Source organism: Eumetopias jubatus, unplaced genomic scaffold, assembly GCF_037043125.1.
Source record: "Eumetopias jubatus isolate StellerSeaLion01/CBP00866 unplaced genomic scaffold, mEumJub1_p1.0 scaffold_1, whole genome shotgun sequence".
Classification (NCBI taxonomy): domain Eukaryota; kingdom Metazoa; phylum Chordata; class Mammalia; order Carnivora; family Otariidae; genus Eumetopias; species Eumetopias jubatus.
In genome coordinates, this window is record NW_028274807.1 from 185,624,468 (window position 1) to 185,630,295 (window position 5,828).

A 5,828-nucleotide genomic window follows, 5' to 3' on the forward strand; every position below is an offset into this window, starting at 1 on the left:
CATTGATCTCTGTTCTAATTTTAATCATTTCTCTTCTAATGCATGGCTTAGGCATCGTCTGTTGCTTTTTCTCTAGTTCTTTAAGGTGTAGAGTTAGTTGGTGAATTCGGAATTTTTCTATTTTTTTGAGTGAGGCTTGGATGCTATGTATTTCCCCCTTAGGACCGCCTTTGCAGTATCCCATAGGTTTTGGACCGATGTGTTTTCATTCTCATTGATTTCCATGAATTGTTTAAGTTCTTTGATTTCCTGGTTGACCCAAACATTCTTGAGCAGAGTGGTCTTTAGCTTGCAAGTGTTTGAATTTCTGTCAAATTTTTTCTTGTGATTGAGTTCCAGTTTTTTGTTTGTTTGTTTGTTTGTTTCATACTAGTTTATTTAGGTGTTCCATTTTCACTCCTCAGTAGATTTTATGTCTTTCTCATATGCTTCTTCACTCATTAATTCATCCAGTTCTGAAGGATTACTGAGTGCTATCTTGATCAGCCAACCATCTTCATAACAAGATTTGTTGACAAGTCCTGGATTTTCTGCAAGAGCTTCATTAATTTCAGTTACTTCTGATAGAGGAGAATAGAGTTCACTAGCAGCTTTCACACTTTCCAAAGCACCAAACTCATCTTGTTTGTTCAGTTTTGTCCCAACTTCAGGCAGACTACAGTACACAACATCTCCCAGAGTTTCCTGTGCAAAATTGCTGATTCCCACTGTTCCAATACCATTTTCTGTTGTTATCCATTCATGTTTGTCTGTGAATTCATGCACGGAGAGCAGAGCGGAGCCCGGGCTCAGTGTCCGGACGGCGCCCGCCCTCAGCCCCCAGGGCTGTGGCCGGCAGGGTGCGGCGGGCGCGGAGGCGATGCACAGACTGCAGGCCGCAGCCTGCACGCTCTGCACTGCTCTCAGCGCTATGTTCATAGAGGTGCGGGGGTCACAGTGCAAGGGGCTCGGGAACCCCAGCCGGCCGAGTTCCAGTTTTAAAGCACTGTGGTCTGAGAATATGCTGGGAATAATCTCAATCATTTGGCATTGGTTGAGACCTGATTTGTGACCCAGTATGTGGTCTATTCTGGAGAAAGTTCCATGTGCACGCGAGAAGAATGAGTATTCTGTTGTTTTAGGGTGGACTGTTCTGTATATATCTATGAGGTCCATCTGCTCCAGTGTATCATTCAAAGCTCTTGTTTCCTTGTTGATTTTCTGCTTAGTTGATCTGTCCATTGCTGAGAGTGGAGTATTGAGGTCTCCTACAATTCACGTATTGTTATCAATATGACTCTTTATTTTGGTTAACAGTTGGCTTATGTAGATTGTTGCTCCCATGTTGGGGGCATAGATATTTACAATTGTTAGATCTTCTTGTTGGATAGACCCTTTAAGAATGATAGCGTGTCCTTCTGTGTCTCTAATTACAGACTTTAGTTTAAAATCTAATTTGTCTGATATAAGAATTGCTACCCCAGCTTTCTTTTGAGGTCTGCTGGCATGGAAGATGGATCTCCATCCCTTCACTTTCAGTCTGGATGTATCTTTAGGTTCAAAATGAGTCTCTTGTAGGCAGCCTATGGATGGGTCCTGTCTTTTTATCCAATCTGCAGCCCTGTGCCATTTTATGGGAGCATTTAGGCCATTCACTTTGAGAGTGATTATTGAAAGATATGAATTAATTGTCATCATGTTGCCTGTGAAGACGTTGTTTTTATAGATTGTCCCTGTAAATTTCTGTTGTATATGACTCTTGGGGTCTTTCTCCTTTTATAGAACCCCCCTTAATATTTCTTGCAGGGCCGGCTTAGTGGTCACATATTCTTTCAGTTTCTGCCGGTCTTGGAAGCCCTGCATCTCTCCATCCATTCTAAATGACAGCTTTGCTGGATAAAGTATTCTTGGCTGCATGTTCTTCTCATTTAGTACCCTGAATATGTCTTGCCAGGCCTTTCTGGCTTGCCAGGTCTCTGTGGATAGGTCTGACATTATTCTGATGTTCCTCCCTCTGTACATAAAGAATCTCTTCCCCCTAACTGCCCTTAAGATGGTTTCCTTGGCTCTAAGATTTGCAAGTTTTACTATTACATGCTGGGGTGTTGGCCTGTTTTCCTTGATCTTGGGAGGGGTCCTCTCTGCCTCTAGGACACGAATGTTTGTTTCATTCCCCAGATTAGGGAAGTTCTCAGCTACGATTTGCTTAAATACGTCTTCTAGTCCTCTCTCTCTCTCCACTCCCTCCGGGATTCCAATTATTCTGACATTGGAACACTTCATGGTGTCACTTATTTCTCTGATTCTATTTTCATGGATTCTGAGTTGTTTTTCCCTGGCCTCCTCTTTTCACTTTTTATCTATTATATTGTCTTCCAGGTCGCTTATTCGTTCTTCTGCCTCACTTACCCTAGCTGTTAGATTATCTAGATTGGATTGGATCTCATTGATAGCATTTTTAAGTTCTGCCAGTTCAGCTTTCATTTTTGCCCTTAGAGACTCTATGTTGCCATTAATTGATTTCTCCATTCTAGCCATTGTCTTCACAATTGCTAGCCTGAATTCCATCTCTGACATCTTGGTTATATCTGCATCCATTTGTAAATCTGCAGCATAAGTCATAGTCTCTGAGTCTTTTCTATTTTGAGGGTTCCTCCTCCTAGTCATTCTGTTGATGGGTGGTTGAGGGAATGTATAGAGGCCAAATTATTGACCAGAACCCAAGCAAAATGCACCTGTTTTCTAGGGACCTTAGGGTTGCTGGCCTCTTGTTTTCCCAGCCTGTCTTCTGGGGGAGGGGCCTGCCGCACTTGTACTCAGGCAACCCTGTTTGGACAGAGTTGCCCTGCCCCCAGTGGTGGGGGATGGGCTCAGTGGGACTCAGTTTTAGGGGCTTTTGTTCTCTGGCAGCTTTCCCTGGCTGCTTTCTGCATCTCTTCCGCGAGTCAGAGCAGAAGAGACCATTTCCAACCCTCTGCCTCAGAGCAGAGAGACCGCAGTCTGTTCTTCAGTGAGCTCTCCAGGCCACACCGTCTCCATTTCTGTCCATGCTACTATCCGCTGCAGCGGCCTGGGTTGGTTGTGCGCCCCTCCGCAGCGCCCCCAGTCCTGCCTCCAGGTCGGGGCACGTCTCTGCCCTTTATGCTTCTAAAACCACCAGCCGCTCTCGCACGCGCGACCCCGCCGCTGCGGGTTTCCGCCCTGGGGGCTGCCCTAAAGTCCTTTCCCCGCCACTACCGGTCCGGGAGTCTGTGCCCCGTCCCCAGCACGCGAAGCTGTCGCTCACCCACGGTGCAGGATCCCCTTGGCCAGTCTCCCTCCCGCTGCCGTTTATCATCCGGTATCTGCCCGCGGAATCAGGGATCCCCACTTCATACCTCAAAACCAACTGCCTGCGACATTCTGTTTGTAGAGATCCAGATCTTCTTACATCTCAGGCTGGTTTCGTGGGTGCTCAGAGTGGTCTGGTAGATATCCAGCTCAATTCCGGGGAGCAGTTGAAATAGGGTCCCCTACTCCTCTGCCATCTTTCCTCTCCCCCAAGTTACTTCATATCTTTTAAAAAAAAGTGTTAGAATACTGTTTGGAGAAAACAACAGGACACTAAGTTTAGCAAGAAGTGTCTTTTATATCATTCAACTTGCTGAATGTAAAAATCTAGAAAAGAGAAAATTGGAGAACAAAATACTTAAAAGCTAATTCCTTGGGGTGCCTGAATGGCTCGGTTGGTTAAGTGTCTGCCTTCGTTCAGCTCAGGTCATGATCCCAGGGTCCTGGGATCAAGCCCTACATGGTGCTCTCTGCTCAGTGAGGTGCCTGCTTCTCCTTCTCCCTTTGCCCCTCCCCCTGCTTGTGCTCTCTCTCTCGCTCTCTCAAATAAATAAATAAAATCTTAAAAAAAAAGGTTGATTCCTTATACCCAAAAGGATGTTTTAAAATTAGTAAACTTCATTTTTAGAGTAGTTTTGGGTTCACAGCAAAATTGAGTTGGAAGTATAGAGACTTCCCAATACTCCCTGCTCCCCTCCCCTGCCACGACTTGCCCATTATCAACATCCCTCATCAAACGGTATACTTAGGGTAATCAGTGGACATATGCTGACATAATCATTATCACCCAAGTCCATAGTTTACGTTAGGGTTCCCCCTTGATGTACATTCTATGTGTTTGGACAGATATATAATGACATGTATCCACCACTGCAGTATTGTACAGAATAGTTTCAGTGACCTAAAAATTTTCTCTGCTTCACCTATTCATCCCTCTTACCCCTGACTCCCTGGCAACCACTGATCCTTTTATGGTCTCTGTAGTTGGTAATGGGCTTTTAGGCCACACAGTCGCCTCCATGTCATAATCTCAGTATGTGGTGAGGTTTCCTCCTTGTCCAGCATCTTGGAGTTTTGCATTTTTGTCTTAATCAGGGATGGCTGATTTCCACAAAAAGAAACTCTCAAGCTTGTTCAAGTAAAGAGAAAGGCAATTTATGGATACAACAAGTAATATAGTTGGGTTTGAGGGTGTGAGCTTTGGGATTAGATAGAACTGAGTTTTAATTCTTTTGCTACCAGTCACCAATCATAAGACTTGTGAGGACAAGTTACTAAATCTCTCTAAGCCTCAGTTTTGTCATCTGTAAAATGGGAATAATAATAGTTCTTCAAAGGGTGATTTGAGGATGAAATGAAACAGTGTATGTATGATGCCTTTGACATGTGCTCGGTAATATTGGCCATTATATGTTTGCCACAAATTTGGATTTCGTATCTTCATGAGACAGTAGGTGGCAGGTGCTTAGGGATAGAAGATACTTCTGTCTCTCTGGGGCCAGATGTTCAGCCTTTTTGTCTCCTTCATGGCTTTCCCCCTTTGTTTATCTTTTAATCTATTCTCTCTCTTGACTAACTTCCTCAGTTTTCTCTTTCTGTCTCTTGACTGACATGGCCAGTGTGACCACTCATCCTAAAATCTACTTGATTTTATGTTCCATTGCCGACAACAATTGACTGTAGATTCTGAATATCTTAGTTCAAACTCTCATTAATGACAGTGTGATTGGTTGTTGGTTAGCCAGTGGGTTGACATATTGGGTCAATTTTTCACTCACAGTATAATTAAGCTAGTGGTCAGGTTGTTGACTTCCAACACCAAATAAGTGCTACAGTTCATCCTACTTTGAGTCTCCGAGTGTTTTGTTCTATCATTCCTGATCCTCTGGCTTTTAGATTTAAGGCCTTGAAAAAACATGCTTTCCTTGTCTAATATCCAAAAGATCTGTCACTTAATATGCTCAAGCTTCTTGTAAGTTCGGCAAACCTTTCAAAGGGACATTTCAAAAGCTTCTAGACAAAGATAATTGTGTCAAAAGGGAAACAGCTGTCTCTGTATTTGCGGAGGAGAATAAAATTCAACAAATAGCAGAGATGAGACTCATGTATAATTAAAATAGGATTATTGCGGCATTTGACTCACCAGCCAGGAACTGGATTTCTCTGCCTCTGTATCTTTTCTCTTTCCATTCCTTCATTCCCACACTGTATCCCATCTTTCATTTAGTGCTTCCCTATTATTGGACCAGAATGCTCTTCGTCCTGTTTCATATAATGTTTCTCCGTCCTTATACTTCATCACCATTCCTTCCTTCCAGCGTCTTTTGTTCTTTAGTTTTCTATTTGTTTTATCCATTTTATTGTTGTTATTGTTATTGTTTTGTTTTGTGAAGAGAAAGATATGATACATTCTTACATTGCTTTCCTTTTATTTATTTCTGGGAACAGTAATTTTAGCTTTTTGTGTGGTGAGATCTCTCAGGACTCCTTAAAGTCAGTTTCAAAAGCACAGTATTAAT

At 43.1% G+C, this 5,828-nt stretch overlaps 1 pseudogene; it reads right to left on the minus strand.

The window, feature by feature from the left end:
* Window positions 1-393: 393 nt before the first annotated feature.
* LOC114214630 (glycine cleavage system H protein, mitochondrial pseudogene) lies at window positions 394-918 on the minus strand (annotated as a pseudogene).
* Window positions 919-5,828: the final 4,910 nt, after the last annotated feature.